The sequence below is a fragment of the Protobothrops mucrosquamatus genome, unplaced genomic scaffold (genome assembly GCF_001527695.2).
Source record: "Protobothrops mucrosquamatus isolate PMUCROS unplaced genomic scaffold, P.Mucros_1.0 scaffold_197, whole genome shotgun sequence".
Taxonomy (NCBI): domain Eukaryota; kingdom Metazoa; phylum Chordata; class Lepidosauria; order Squamata; family Viperidae; genus Protobothrops; species Protobothrops mucrosquamatus.
In genome coordinates this window covers 561,064-577,404 of record NW_015386273.1, presented here as the reverse complement: position 1 = coordinate 577,404, position 16,341 = coordinate 561,064, and the positions used below count along the sequence as shown (strand labels likewise).

Sequence of the window (16,341 nt, the reverse complement as noted above, 5' to 3'; positions counted from 1 at the left end):
TGCAAAGTGCCAGGGCCGCATCAGCATTGTGCTGCCCTCAGGGAGGGGCAGGGATGCGCCTCTGAGTGTCAGCTCTGGCATGCAAAAACCGGGGGCGCAAAAATGGTCCACCATGCTGCAAGGGGCAAAAACGGCTGCCGCCGTGCCATGGCATGCAGATACAAGGTGCTGCACCATGCAAGAACAGGGCAGGCCTAGTGAGTATCACGCAGGCACTAGCCCTGCCCCATCTGCAGCACGTGCGTGTTTGCGGCCCTGTGCGCGCATGCACATATGTAAAATGCTTCCCCCTCTCTTTTCTTCCAGTCCACCAATCGACACTTCTACTCGAGCTTGCTAGTCGGCCGCTTTGCCTCCTTTATGATGGCGGGGCTCCTGCTCCGGGTGGCGGTGGCAGCCTGATGGACCTGTGCTAGTGGCAGTGGCATGCGTGCCAACAGAGAGGTCTCTAAGTGCCGCCTCTGGCACGCATGCCATAGGTTCGCCACCACTGATCTATCCTATAGAACTGCTATGAAGAATATTGGGAACCACTTCTTTATATTTGCTTTTATTTTCAATTCAATTCTCTCCCCCCCCCTGTTCTTTGTACGTTTTAGCTTTTTCTCTGATTGTTCTTTTTCTTTTTTTCATTCCTTACTTTCTATTAGTCTGTGTTAGCTTTTATCTTCTTGTTTAAAAGTTTTTAATAACAATTAAATATGTATATTTTTAAAAAGGAATATGTCAAAAACAAATGCATGTGGCATCTGCCTTACAGGTTAGTTATGCCATTTTTTAAAAAATGTATTGTCCTGATGAGTCTTTTAAAATATTCCTGCACATAATAATAAGTGACCTTACTTTCAGAGCAGAACCAAATCAGTGCTCAGATGGTCGACTTAAGTCAGAGGTTATGGAGAAGACTGCGGGATTTCCATCCTTTTTAGAATAATGGATATTTTTTCCTGGGTACTCACCCCCCCCAAAAAACCCCTCTGTCCTACTATTAAACTTATCTTTTGGTAAAGTAGCTGCCATAGAGGGCTTGGCACAAAACACTGATTTAGCACAGGACTCTCCAAACTTGACAACTTTAAGACTTATGGACTTCCACTCCCAGAATTCCTCAGCCAGCCGTGCTGGCTAGGGAATTCTGGGAGCTGAAGTCCACAAGTCTTAAAGTTGCCAAGTTTGGAGATTCCCAATTTAGCAGAAAGCAAAGTAATGAAATAATTTTCTTTCCTCCTCTTCAACATTGCAGAGTCCTATCAACCCTTCAACTTGCTTTTGTCTTTTCCTGGCCAGAAGGGCACAATATAGTAGTGTCTTTCCACTTTTCTTTTCTAAAAATGCTTATGCAGCTTACAATCAATATTGGAAACGATTCTGAAGTCTCATAGAGGAATGCTTGGCTTATTGGTGTCCATAAATGCTATGTGGAGGACCCCTGGAATAATGAGAAAAAATGTATCTAATCAGATGTCACATATCTACAAAACGACCCATAAACCCATCAAATTCCCACCTTTCTTTGGAATAATTTTTCAGGGGCTCCATTCGGAGGAAAAGGAGAAATTCCCATTGCTTTAGTGGCTTGAGATCCCAAAACAAGCGAGTATCTTCACTTTAGTAGCTGTGGAGAAGACATTTCACGACAAGCTACATTGGTTCCCTTTCTTGTTTACTTCTGGCCAGCATCCCAGCCAGATACTGGGATGCTGGGAAACGTTTTCCTTGATGTGGAGCTGGCTATGACAGGCCCTTTGGAGTACTTTAAGGACCAAACAAGAACTGGTGGAATATGGAAGCCTTTGCATCTGTCCTTGAACCAACAGAAGTCAACGAAGTTGTAGAATGTGCTGTAGAGCAGCGGTCTTCAAACTTGGCCCTTTTATGACTTGTGGACTTCAACTCCCAGAATTCCTCAGCCAGGCACGCTATCTGAGGAATTCTGGGAGTTGAAGTCCACAAGTCATAAAAGGGCCAAGTTTGAAGACCCCTGCTGTAGAAAAATTCCATTTCTGTAGAAGCATCCTGCAGAGCAGTCTTTCTCAATCTCAGCAGATTTAAGAAGTGTGGACTTCAACTCCCAGAATTCCTCAGCCAGCATACTGGCTAGGGTATTCTGGGATTTGAAGTCTAGACATCTTAAAGTTGCTAAGTTTCAGAAACACAGCTGTAGAGGGGTTGTTCCTAGTTCCTGCTCTGCTTTAATTGCCTCTGCTTTAGGCCCCTGCATATTCATGAGTTCCTCATTAGCTAATGAATGACAAAGTCAAGCATGTTGACATTTATTTTGAACGATACTGGAACAAGGAGACAAACTTTATTGAGTGAGGGTGCAGCGAAGGGTCCCTAAGGCTTTCTCATAGGCCAGGGGTGTCAAACTGCCAGCCCACGGGCCGGACGCATCACGTGGAAACCGCGCCCACCCCATTGCCAGCAATGGCAAAACCGGCCCGATACATTGCGCAATGTCATGCGACGTCGCGAATTTGACATGCCTGTCATAGGCTATGAAGTAGAAGGAGGCAATGTCATGTTGTCGGGGCATGTTGATACTGTGGCTAGGTGCAAATGGGTAATGACTCTGTGGATGGAGCTGTCCTAGCTATAGAGTTTGTCAGTTTTTCTCCAGGGCAGGGGTCTTCAAACTTGGCCCTTTTATGACTTGTGGACTTCAACTCCCAGAATTCCTCAGCCAGGCACGCTAGCTGAGGAATTTTGGGAGTTGAAGTCCACAAGTCATAAAAGGGCCAAGTTTGAAGACCCCTGCTCCAGGGTTTCATGAGGCTGCCTAATACCCTCCCCCCCTGTGTGTGTGTGTGTGTGTGTGTGTGTGTGTGTTCAACAGGGTGGGGTGGGATAATCAAAATACTATAACTGAAAGGTGGCACTTCCTCTTCCTCTGTCTTTGAACAGAGAGAAGAGGTAAATACTCTGGTAGATAACAGGAAACTGTTTCCTTTCTTTATCTGAAACATCAGGTTCACATGTTTTATAGGCAATGGAGCATGATGTATGTATCAAAGCAGAGTGGGTGAGGGACACATACATCCTCTTTCGAACACTGAAACAAAATAAATGCCAAAGAGAAACCTCCAGGGTATTATGCTAGTGCTTAGTGCAGGGGTCTTCAAACTTGGCCCTTTTATGACTTGTGGACTTCAACTTCCAGAATTCCTCAACTAGCGTGCCTAGTCATGAAAGGCCAAGTTTGAAGACCTCTGGCTTAGTGTATCCTCCTCTTGGTTTTTTTTAAATTTCTTAAATCTTTCCCATTTTGGTATGCAACTCAATATAAAATTCCAACTGCGGGGTTTTGCTCCAACTTAAGAAATTAGCACCAGAGACACATGTACGCACACAATCACAAAATGAATGGTTTAATGCACTCCCTTCCCCTCCCAACGCTGTCTCCCTGAACTGATGGTGATAAGAGTTGAAGATAGAAAAATTACCCACTTCCTGGATGGTGCATTGTTTGGCTCCAGTGGGTGTAAGATTTACCAGCTTTGTAGGCTTTGTGGCTGTCACTAGAAGCGAGGAGGCTCCGTAAAATGAGCAGGTGTTTTAGGCAACTTGACACTCTCAGAAGCTGCAGAATGTTTGCAAAAAACAAAAACAAAAAAAAAACAGTAGCGCTGTTTTTTGCCAGTTTAAGTAGGAACACAGTCAATAAATAAGGCGAAAAAAAGGGGGAGGCATATTTGTGTTTAACAATGGCCACAAGTTTAGGATTAAATCTGAAATAACATTAATTTCGGGATTGCATTTTTATTGTTAGTGGGAGGCGTCAGTCTACTGAAAATATAAAGTAGCTAATTGGGGCGCCTCCAGGGACATATATACAACATACATGTATCAGGATACCATACCAGAAACTGGTGTGGTCTCAGAAGATTGGAGGAGAAGAAATATTGATCCCTGTTTGAATTCTAATAGAACTCAAGGATTGGAAGGGCCCTTGGAGGTCTTCTAGTCAACCCCCACTGCTAAGGCAGGGGACCCTATACCAGGGGTAGGCAACCTTGGCTCTTTTATGACTCGTGGACTTCAACTCCCAGAATTCCTGAGCCAGCCATGCTGAGGGGAAAGGGAGAGGTTTCCAAGCTGAGCCATGCTGGCTGAGGAATTCTGGGAGTTGAAGTCCATGAGTCATAAAAGAGCCAAGGTTGCCTACCCCTGCCCTATACTATTCCAGGGGACCTTATACTAATGCTTGTCCAATACAAATACAAATGCAAAAATACAAACACAAATGCAAATAATACAAATACTAATACAAATAATACAAATCAAGAATAACAAATACAAATACATGTCTTGGTTTAGAGCTGAAAAAGAAAACAGTACTTTTGCATGAAAAAGAACTTGCATGCCTTTGGAACAGAGACCTAGGAATTGCTTGGATCTACAAATAGAAATAAAACCAGACGGGGGAAAGAGATCCTGTAAATCTTTCTGTCCGGAGCTGAAAAGCATGCAGGACTTTTGCAAAGAATTGCTAAAAGGCCTTGTATACTGCGGGACTCTCTACTTGTGAGGATGACCCTCATCCTGATGGATTCATTTATTTTATGTTCCACATCAGCTTGAAGAGCAGTATTGAGTGAAATGACACAACAGGCACATTTTTATTGACAACCTGGATGAAGGAGTGGAGGAAATGATTATCAGATTTGCTGATGTTGTAAGATTAAGAGGAAGGACCAACACTTTGAAAGAGAAAGAGAATATTCAAAAGGATCCAGAATGGCCAATAGAAACAACAGGATAAAATTTAGCAGGAAAAAAAAAATGAAATTCTGCTTCTGGGGTGCAAAAGTATAGGAAGGGGAAGAGAGACCTAGGTCATACATGCGAAAAAGAAAACAGTGTTTTAACAGCGTTTCTTAACTTTGGTAAGTTTAAGATGTGTGGACATCAACTCCCAGAATTCCCGAACTAGCTTTGCTTTGCTGGCTGAGGAATTCTGGGAGTTGAAGTCCACACATCTTAAACTTGCCAAGGTTGAAAAAGTAGACTACAGCAGTGTTTCTCAACCTTGACAATTTTAAGGCATGTGGACTTTTATGTCCACATGCCTTAAAATTGTCAAGGTTGAGAAACACTGGACTACAGGCTTAATATGAACCAATGGAGACACAGCTGCTAAATAAGGCAAATACTATAGGGGATTATAAAGTCCAACTCATAGGATATACTGTAGTAGTCTCTTTCCACTCAGCCCAATCTTTTTATGTCCCTATGAGTTGCCTAAAAAAGTTAGAAATTGAGTTTTATAAGGTGAGATCAGACTGATATATATGCAATGAACTCCATCATCCAGGGTTTCTCCTCTCTTTGCCTTACTTTCTTCAAAAAATTCACAGTTATTTTGCAGTAGCTGTGAAGCTACTAAGCAGCCTTGCCTTGAAGAGTTTTCTTAAATAACCCAGACAAATAAAAAAAAAAACAGCTTTGCCAGCTAGCAAGAAGCTTTTATTTGAATCAACCTGCACATATATTACAGAAGGTAACAGCAAGCAATTTATAAACCAAATTCCTATCTTGTGTCAGTATTTTCACGTTGGGCTGTTTTCTGCAAAGGAGCAAATGCAAAAATTTTGATTACATTTCACATAAACGTAGATGCAATTACAATCAATGACATTCTGTCAGTTTGGTTACTTCCAGTCTGATGAACAATTGTCCTCTCCTGTCCTGTTAAAAAAAGGATGATCTGGTGGATCCACCACGCTAGATGTTGCTTTACTGTACAAATACTGGTATTCTGGTCTTGAAATGCTGAAGCTCAAGATGAAGCCTCCTGGATAGAGGCGTTCCTTCTTTCTTTGAGACAAGAGAAGGATTCTCACAAGGCAGATTCACGGAAAAAGATGTAAACATTTCTCCAGAGGTAACATCATAGTTGCTTGGGAGACCAAATATAAAAAGAGTATCAGTAGGATGGGACACCATAATGGGTGAGGCATGATTACCATATCTGCGTATGTGGCTTATGTCCATTCCTAGACAGCCTCTGCAAAAGAATCTTGTGTCTTTTGTAGGAAAGTATGATCTGGATTATCTCTCAGGCCACAGAAGATGCATCTGAGATATTTCATAACTCTTCTTCCGCAGATTTCCTCTGAACAATGACAGTCATATATAACACTGCATACAGACGCATGCACTTTAGGACTGACATCAGACATTTTCCTGGCTTTCTTTTCATTTTCCTGTTTAATTGGCTAATGCAATGAAATCACGGATAGTCCAACATGATGGACTATATTGCAGCAAGAGCAGGATGCCAGCTGGATTATTAAGCGGTTAGCGATGGAAAGGAACTCCCTTCCTTAAACTTGGGTAGGACTGATGGACCTTTATGTTCCCCCGAAAAGTGAAGCTTCGGGTTCATTACATGTGAAGAAGATGGACCACCATCCACATAAGTGGCAGCAAAAAGAAAACTGGACCCTCAGACACCATTATGTGAGCAGAATTTATAGTAGCATTTGCTTTTGACTCCTGAAAGAGAAATTGAGAAAGGTATTTTATATTGGATCAAACCTGAATACTAACAATTATTTTATTCACTGACACGTGTTCCCATTCACAGAGCTGGAACATATGTTTGTCCTGTATATACATGTGATTTTGACATCTATTTATCCCTCCAGGTTAGAGAGTTAGATCTCTGGACCATTCAGAATCGCTTTGGATAGTTAGATAGGTGGCATGTAAATTTAAAAAATAAAATAAAAATGAAATAACATATGCACAATAGAAGAACATGGGACATTTATTCCTAAATATTGTTAACATATGTTCCTCCTCCCCTCCCAGCAGTACCTATAATAGTCTAATATGATTACAGAAGCAAAGGCATAAAAAAATCAGTAAAGAATTTTTAATAGGAAATACAGTGGTACCTTGGTACTCGACTCATCAAATTTGGTACTTAACGCATTTTGACATGAAAAATTTGTCCCGGTACTCATCATTTGTTTGATACTCAATGCACAAGCTAGAACTTGTCAGTGTCGGCTGCCTTGTGACTCACTACATTATTCCTTATGGGGAAAAAGTGTTTGGTACTCATCCCCAAACCAAATAAGCAAGAGTACCGAGGTACCACTGTATATGGAAAGGATACTTTTAAGCGTTCCCTTTAATCCATCCACTCCATTAAGGCTAAAGGTCTAGGTGGGCATTGACTGCAGGACAGATGGATCTAAACCACAAAGAGGAAATGAGTGTGCCAGTCAGCTCAGAGCTCATTGTGCATTTTAAGTAAAGTCTGAAAAAGAACATCTAAGTGCATTTTAGCTTCAAAACTCCCTGCACTTCAGACTCTCCAATCTTGAAATTGCATAAAGATCTTCAAAGCAGCTGGATGCATCGAAAAATTGTGGGAAAGGCAGATTGTTCTGTATCACTCTCACCCTGGGGCAAATGGCTCCATGAATCTTTTTTTTTAAAGAAACTTTATTGGTTTTTTTGGTTTTTGAGACAAAGTGCTCAAGACACACCGTGGTGTTAGGGTAGTCAAACATCCAAAGATAAAACATATATACATAATTCAGTCAATACATCTAGTATTCCCTCTCTTTTCCCCTTAAGTAACATAATTTAGTTTAAAATAGTCCAATTCTAGCTTAAATTTATTTAAATGCCTCCATGAATCTTAACTGGCATCTGAAAATATACATGATTCCTTTGAGAAGAAGGTTTTTTTACGGTGAAAAAGCCGCACCAGGAATGCCTGCTTAAGCCATCAATTTTCCCCGTTTTCTCCATTGCTTGCTCTTCCACAGACCCCCCTAACCTTGTCTCATTGTATTACATTTCTGTTTATACTTTAATAATGCCTCATTTCCCCGCTCCCCCCTCTCCCGGCCCATGCACCAGTTGCTTAATTTATCAGTTAAACCAGTGCAACTTTTGCAACTGACAAATTAGAACTTGAAGAAACCTGTTAGTTGTGCTTAAAAAATTATGGTTTCCTGTTCCTGCATAAGAGCACCTGCTCCTGCATCTTATTTTAGTGGACAGAAAAGGAAATGCAGAAATAGCTGAAAGCAATGTTTTAAGGCACATATCTCCAAGCAAACAAATGTTACTCCAAACCCAGGATTGTAGAATTATTTCGGTTCAAACTGTGAATCAATTTGAACAGACGTTCTCTAAAATGTTAAAATAAAGTTCTCGAATGAAAAAGAAATGCTGAACTCTCTAACCACGCTGAAATCAATGAGATTTTGAGAGAGCAAGAGGTATCTAGAGGTAGTGGAAGGTTGCACAATTGTACCTGAATTCTAAAAAAGTTGGCCAAACTTTAATACAGTAGATTATATAATCCTTGTCGTGAGCATATAGATGATTTAATGCTTGGAAGTTTTAGATTTGGACTCAATTCAAGTGTTAAAGGATAGGTGTTACACACTCATCAGTCAGATAGTCTTAGAAAATCTTAGATTGATCTCTTTTGTAGTGATTGGGTTTAGATTCAGCCTAATGTACCTCATAAGGCTGGCAGTAACCCAGTGGAACATAAATATAATGATGATGATGATAATGATGGTTTGTTAAAAATAGGCAACATTTGGTGTAAGGCAGCAGACAGTTAGGATTTAAAACCTTACAAATGTCTCCTTTTGGGCAGCAATATGAATTGGTTTATTTGTACAGAAGTAACTGCTCCATTATCATGCCATACTTTGCCAACATCGGAGAACGCTGCATTGATTAGATTTAACTCGCAAAATAGTAATGTTTGGTCATGTTAGTAAAATTTAGTAGGTCTAGAACTAAGGAGAAACTTCCTGACAGTTAGAACAATTAACCAGTGGAACAACCTGCCTCCAGAAGCGGTGAATGCGCCAACACTGGAAGTTTTTAAGAAGAAACTAGACAGCCATTTGTCTGAAATAGTATAGGGTTTCCTGCCTGAGCAGGGGGTTGGACTAGATGACCTCCAAGGTCCCTTCCAACTTTATCATTATTATTATTATTATTATTATTATTATTATTATTATTATTATTATTATTATTATTATTATTATTATTATTATTATTATTAAATCTCAAGGAAAGCTGGTCTGCACCTGTTCCTTCCTTCCCATTTTTTGGGGGCCAAAATACAATGGAACCGTGCTAATCCTGATACTGAACTGTAAATTAGATACTGCAAGCTATTGACTTTCTAATTTTTAGCCTAGCAGTAACAGCAATGGCATTTGCTTCTGCTATCCTAATACCAAATGATCTGTTGGGCTTTTTGAAGAACCCAATAAACACATCTGCTTGTACAAAAAAGAAAAAAAACCCAACTCTAACCATGACTGCTGTGTTCAGCTGATTCTAAAGGAAAATTAAGCAACTGAAAACATTTGAATCATTTAAAGAGATATCTCTTATTTTAAAAAAAGATCTGTATAAAGAACTTTTTTTGGCCCAAATGCTCACAAATGTAGCTGAGCTCAGAACAGACAACTGTGCCTATGATTCAGAGAGCATGTATGTAGATGTGGGTTGGGTATTCTTAGATATTGCCTATCATGGTTTGTAGTCTTTAATGCTTAAATCTTTTTATTAAACAATCCAGGTAGCTTATAAAAAAGGTGGAAATAATCCACATCGGTGTAAAATCATTGTTCCAAAATAAATCATTCCTAATAGATAAGCAATGTTTGGTTGTCTTACAACAGCCGAGGCATATCAAGAGAAGATTGCAATGACCTCATGCATGACGAGTAATCTTAATAAAGATAATTCTATGGAAACTATGCTATGATATCAGATCCATAATGCAATAATCACCATGCTTTTAGATATAAACAGGTAAATAATCTGAGAAAAGCCAAATGAAAAAAAAAACGGGAAATGGATGTGTTTGTTGCAGAAGGGAACAGAGAATCTTACACAATTTTAAATGAAATAATATAAAGAGGGAGCTGACATGCCTGGCATCTATTTGTTTAAGTTGAAAATTGAAGTGGTGAAAGAATAGGGCAGCCGCGTGCCTGAGTCTGCAGTGCCTAACGGTGCAGCCTAAAAAGAAAAAAAAACTGTGGCAAGAACAGCTGCAACTGTCTTCAGTTGTCATTCTTCCTGTCCTTCTATAAGTTTGTTATCAAAACATCGTATTTTGAGAAATAATTGGGCATTTATTTTTTACTTTAATATAGCATAGCCGCCAATACAATAAGACAGAATAACAAAGTTGGAAGGTCCTTGCAGGTCTTCTAGTAGTCCACCCCCCTATTCAAGCAGGAGATCCTATACCGGGGTAGGCAACCTTGGCTCTTTTATGACTCATGGACTTCAATACCCAGAATTCCTGAACCAGCCATGCTGACTCAAGAATTCTGGGAGTTGAAGTCCACAAGTCACAAAAGAGCCAAGGTTGCCTACCCCTGTCCTATACCATTCCAGACAGATGGCTGTCCAGTCTCTTCTTGAATATCTCCAATGATGGAGCACCCACAACTTCTGAAGGCAAGGCTTTCCACTGGTTAATTGTTCTAACTGTCAGGAAATTTCTCCTTAGTTCTAGATTGCTTCTTGCCTTGGCTAGTTTCCATCCATTGTTTCTTGTCTTGCCTTCAGATGCTTTGGAAAATAGGTTGCTGCTCCCCCCCCCTCTTCTTTATGGCAGCCCCTCAAATATTAGAACACTGCTATCAGACAGGGCAGAGAATAAAAAACTTTTCACCTTACACAGAATTCTCCAATGCCTTTAATGCCCTAATGTGTTCCTACCTCTGTCTTTCCTTTAATGGGATTAAAACAACCTCCAAGGGCTAAAATAAAATTACAGTGAATGAAACGCAAAGCACGTGAAGCCTGCCTGTTTATCAAATTAGCCTTCCACCTGAAATTTAATTTAAAGAAATTACATGAAGAATGTGTGGCAAACCAGTTTGGAATAATAATGAAAGCACCAGGCTAAAAGATGGTGAGTTCTCATCCAGCCTTGGGCATAAGGGCAGTGGACCACTTCTGAAAACCCTTGTTAAGAAAGGGACTTGTCCAAAGAGCCTGAGAAATGGGCATGACCGAATAAGGAAAAGAAAATGTGTACACGTACCCAGTGCTTAACAGATATAAAATAGAAGAATGGAATGGAATAGAAACCAGATTAAATAATTTTGAAAATGTCTGTAGCTGCAGTGTGTGTAAAGATAATTTTAAAAAAATTGCATACATTGAATCTTGAACATTTAGAATAAAACTGAAGCAGTCGCAGATTGAGGCCAAATGAGTGATATTGAATAAATTCTTAACACTGTGAGGAAATGAGTGTTTTCTCTATGTATTATCTAGTGGGTTAATCCAGGGGAATTGAAAGTTAATGAGGACAATGGGGGTTGCATCAAATTTTTGTTCCTCTCCAAAAGTGAAAAGCAAATCATATTGTGTCTAAAATAATAGGAAATAGACCCTTTTCAGTTTACTGCTCATGAATACCCCTTCTGCATTCTTAGGGTTGTAAATAAGTACACAGTAAACCAGGATTCATATTTTAGAAATTACTACAGCTGAACCAAACCCAAATGATCTCATTGCGGCCACCACCTTAAGCCATAAAGTAGTTTGTTTGGCTATGTGTTACAGAAAGACAGCCAATGTGAATTTTTTTAAAGACCACAGCACATTGTTTAGAGAAAATCATTATGAAGACATAGAGATTTCTGGTGTGTGCTGTATTTCCAAGATGCTGCATTTAATTGCTAGAAAAATAGTGCACTAGAAGGAAATTTTGTTTGGGTTTCTATAAGAAATTAATTTTGAGTCAGGATGAGTTTCCTAGAATTTAGCTCAGTGATGGGATTCAGCCAGTTCACACCAGTTTGGCAGAACTGGTAGCTAATTTTTGTTGCCCAGGCCCAGAATGGACTTCCAGAAGTGGCATCCACACAGAGAACCGGTTGTTCACATATTTGAATCCCACCACTGATTTAGCTGTAGTCAGCTGAGCAGGGACACTTTCTAACTTTTAAAGTATGACCATCTCTGGAAACAGCCTGTTATAATGTTATCAGAGTATGATTTGGATCCAAAGGAGTCTGCTTTAAAAGTTGGTTAGGATAATAATAAATATTCCTTTATAAGCAGCGCAGACTGAGGAAGTCATTATGGCTTGGGTAGCCCTCCAGAGTTCTGTGATAAGTGGTGTATGTATTCTACATACATACATGTGCAGAAAAGGAACTGTATATGTTTGGGCAGACTGAATACAAGGCAAGATGCATGCTATTTTTATGAGATATGTTAAGCCAGAAAAGAGGAAGAAACTTGGTTAGCGAATCCCAATGTGTCTTAGTCCATATTGCACACATTATTTTAACCAAAGGTTGACCCCCAAAGGGCCAGCCCTGGAATTTATAAAATCTGGAATATTACATGAAGCACTAAAATCATAGGGGACATATGCTCAATGCTTTATCTTGAAAGGGATGTGAAACAGCCCTAGATAGCTGAATTTGTGCTCGGTAAAGTCAAAATAATTGCCAAGTACTTGACTAGACCCGGGGTAGGCAACCTTGGCTCTTTTATGACTCGTGGACTTCAACTCCCAGAATTCCTGAGCCAGCATGGCTCAACATGGAAACCTCTCCCTTTCCCCTCAGCATAGCTGGCTCAGGAATTCTGGGAGTTGAAGTCCACGAATCATAAAAGAGCCAAGGTTGCCTACCCCTGGACTAGACTAAGCCTCCAACCATTGGAATGACCACTATACGGCAGCAAAGAACTAGAGGAAAAAAACCCTATTGTAGTAGATTACTGCTACCCAATTTGGGAAGCCTTGATAGGTATAGTCTGCTTGTAAAAACCCACTAGGAAGGATGCTCTAAACCAGTGGCCCCCAACCTTTTGGGCACCAGGGATCGGTTCCGTGGAGAGAGATTTTTCTGTGGACTGGAGGGGGCATGGTTTCATGTGCTGCCTGCTTCACTTATTTGCACAGCCTGGCATGTTGCAGCCCGGTGCTGATCCACAGACTGGGGGTTGGGGACCCCTGCTCTAAACAGCCCATGGAGGACAGACATAGAAAAGAGGAAAGAGAAGCAGAAAAGTTGGGCAAGAAAGAAGGGAACAGTGCAAATGGAAGAATACAATTTGATGCATTTGCAAAAGGTTTAATAGGATTCCCTCTGGAAACTGGAATGAAGTTGTTCCAACTTTTTTCAACTGACTGTAGTAATTATCTTTGACGAATCACCCCATTTATAATATGCTTCAGAAGATTACACTACTTCATCTACAAACTTTGAATAGTTTTTTTCCCTGAAAGAAACAGAAGTAGAAGGAGTTTTCAATGGCCAACTAGCAATCTCAATAGGATGATAAACAGGTTGGTCTGTCCGTCTGTCCATCTATTTCTATCTCTATCTGTCTATCTCTATTTCATATCTCTCTCTCTCTCTCTCTCTCTCTCTCTCTCTCTCTCTCTCTCTCTCATCTATCTATCTATCTATCTATCTATCTATCTATCTATCTATCTATCTATCTATCTATCTATCTAATCTATCTCTTTGTCTCTCTCTCTCTCTCTCTCTCTCTTCTATCATTTACCTAATCTTAAATAAAAATATAGTCCTGTCAGTACAAACCACAACATGGCATGTGTTGGAAATGCTGCTTGGGGTTATGAATAATTTGGATGCTGTTCTTTAAAATCAGTTTTGAAGTACATGCCCTTTTAATTACATTCCCATACAATTTTTATCAGCAAATCAGCAAATTTAGGGAATTTTCATTATTCGTAGAAACCCACTAATGCCAATTATGAGGCATAAGCTATAAAGGTCTTATGGATTATTACTTAGAAATGAGTTCTTCCATGTTTAGTAGAATGTCTAAGAAATACATCCCTTATTGAAAGCCTGTACCCAGTTCACAAACACATACTTCAATAAAACCTTGCTGTTTAAAAAAAAAAAGCAGATTCTAATTTGACTCACCGATTCAGCTGGTTTATCTTCAGGTGAAGATTTACCTTTATCTTCAGGTGAAGATTTACCTTTATCTTCAGGTGAAGATTTACCTTGGTCATTAGCCATGACCAGGGTCATCAAGAGAATGGCGCCAAGAAGCCAAGTGGCCTTCATGGTTAAACTCTCAAGACTGGAGTGTCTAGGAAAATCAACTTCTTTCTTAGAAGAGATGCAGGAGGTTTTCTGCTCAGGCTAGCAAAAGCAGAAGGAACTCGCCCATCACAACCACCTTCTTCTGATTTGCTTTTGTGTGGGTGATGATGGGTGGGGATTGTGATGGTTGGCCCTTTGACACATCCAGAGTTTGCCTGCTTGCCTAGAAGACTGTAGCTGCAATAGGTGGGCTCACTGAAATGCATTCAAGGGACAGCAAACCTTTGATGAGTCACAGGACAAAAAGACATTTTGTAAATCTTACTGTCTGAAAGGAGGGATTTGCAGGCATGACAACTGTCAGTTATTAAAATAGACCCCTTCTCCTTCTTCTCTTCCTCTTCTTCTAAACGAATATGACAGTGTAATGAACCAGTGATTTCACTCTAGTTAGGTTTTGCAAAATCAATGGTGCCAAGTCCAGTAAGTTTAAAATGCCTAATGTTTGGCAGCTTGTGTCATTGCACCAAGAGCTCCCATTTCAATCAATGTGACAACTGCCCTTAGACTTATATACCTCTTCACAGTGCTTTACAGCCCTCTCTAAGTGGTTGAAAGAGTCAGCATTTTGTCCCCAACAATCTGGGTCCTCATTTTACCAACCTCAGAAGGATGGAAGGATGGGTCAACCTTGAGCCGGTCAGGATCAAAGGAATCGAACTCCTGGCAGTGTGAGTAGAGTTAGCCTGCAGTACTGCTTTCTAACCACTGTGCCACCATGACTCTTTACGTGAGTTGCAGTCTCCTGGATTTATTTATGATAGTTGCAGTCTCCTGAGGTCATGAGCTTCCCAGCTGGCTTTCAACAAGCAAAGTGAAAGAAGGGAGCTGGATTTGCTTAACAACAGCATGATTTACTTAACAGAATAACAGAGTTGGAAAGAACCTTGGAAATCTTCTAGTCAAATCCCCTGCTCAACCAGAAGACCATATACCAGTGATGGCGAACCTATGGCACGGGTGCCAGAGGCGGCACTCGGAGCCCTCTCTGTGGGCACACGTGCCATTGCCCCAGCCTTGCCTTCCCCACGCGACCCCCTCCTCTCCAGCAGCCCCCCCTGAAGGAGAGTCGCCCCCGAGCGTGGCCCACACGGAGCAGCGCAACCAAGGACATGGCAGCCAGGCAACGTAGACAAGACTCTGCCCTCACACTCCATCGCGCACAGTTGATGCTGCAGGGCGCGGGCAGAGGGCGTGGCTTCCATAGCACTGCTGGGCTGCCTGGGCGATCTGCGGCGGGCCCTGGAGGCGGTGAGTGGTCCTGTGTGGGGGGGATGTGGGGCAGGGCAGGGGCGGGGCAGGGGGTGGAGCAGGGGCAGGGCCAGTTTTTGGGCACTCGGTCTCTAAAAGGTTCGCCATCACTGCCATATACTATTTCAAGTAGCTGCCAATCTCTCCTTAAGAACTTCTAGTGATGGAGCACCCGCAGCTTCTGGAGGCAAGCCTTCCCACTGAGAAATTGTTCTGCCTGAAAAGTTCTCAACTGCAACTGTAGTAGAAATCTTCGATATTTATTCAGGAGACAAGACCACGAAGGGTTGGAGAAACAGGTTTATTTGCGCAAAGGTTCAGGGCATTAGCATGACAAATTCTGAACCCCGGGCTACTCCCAGGGCATAAGTTTTACCCCTTTTGCAACCCCAGCCCCGCCTGAGGCGTTACCCTTATCAGCTATAGCAGGAGTAGGGAAAAGGAGAAGTTTATATAATTGGCTATCATACTATATTTCTATATAAGGATATTATCTTACACCATCTGTGACTTTCAAGTACCCTTCTTACAATATGTTCCGTTACAGTAAATAACTAGCACACAGGTCACACAGCTCATTGTTACATGAAGGAAAGTTCCCTTTTCCTAAAGCTTACAACATCAAAGCAAGGAAGCTTCTACTAATATGTTCTGTTACTATAAGTATGTATTTTCCATTCTGCCTCACAACAACTGCAGTGATGGCACTTAACAACCATGGCAAAAATGGTCATGAAATCAGGTGCAACTCACTTAACACCCCCCCTTCCTTAGCAACAGAAATTCTGATTCCAATTATGGTCATAAGCTGAGGACTATCTATAGTCTGCCTTCATCCTTTGAACTGGCCTATTGACCTCAAGTATAGCAGAATCTGCCAATGACAACCAGTTAACTTTTACAGGTGGAGGGACGGAAAGGACTCTGTCTTTCTCTTGGCTTTAAGCTGTAAAGTATCTTGGGA

General features: G+C 41.0%; 1 long non-coding RNA gene across 1 annotated transcript; it reads right to left on the bottom strand.

Moving 5' to 3' along the window:
* Positions 1–5,447: 5,447 nt before the first annotated feature.
* On the bottom strand, positions 5,448–14,238 carry LOC107295763. Its single transcript, XR_001549068.2, has 2 exons — positions 13,941–14,238; positions 5,448–6,498 (listed from the first exon to the last, which is right to left on the bottom strand). It is a non-coding gene; the product is annotated as an uncharacterized LOC107295763 (long non-coding RNA).
* Between the last annotated feature and the right edge of the window lie 2,103 nt (positions 14,239–16,341).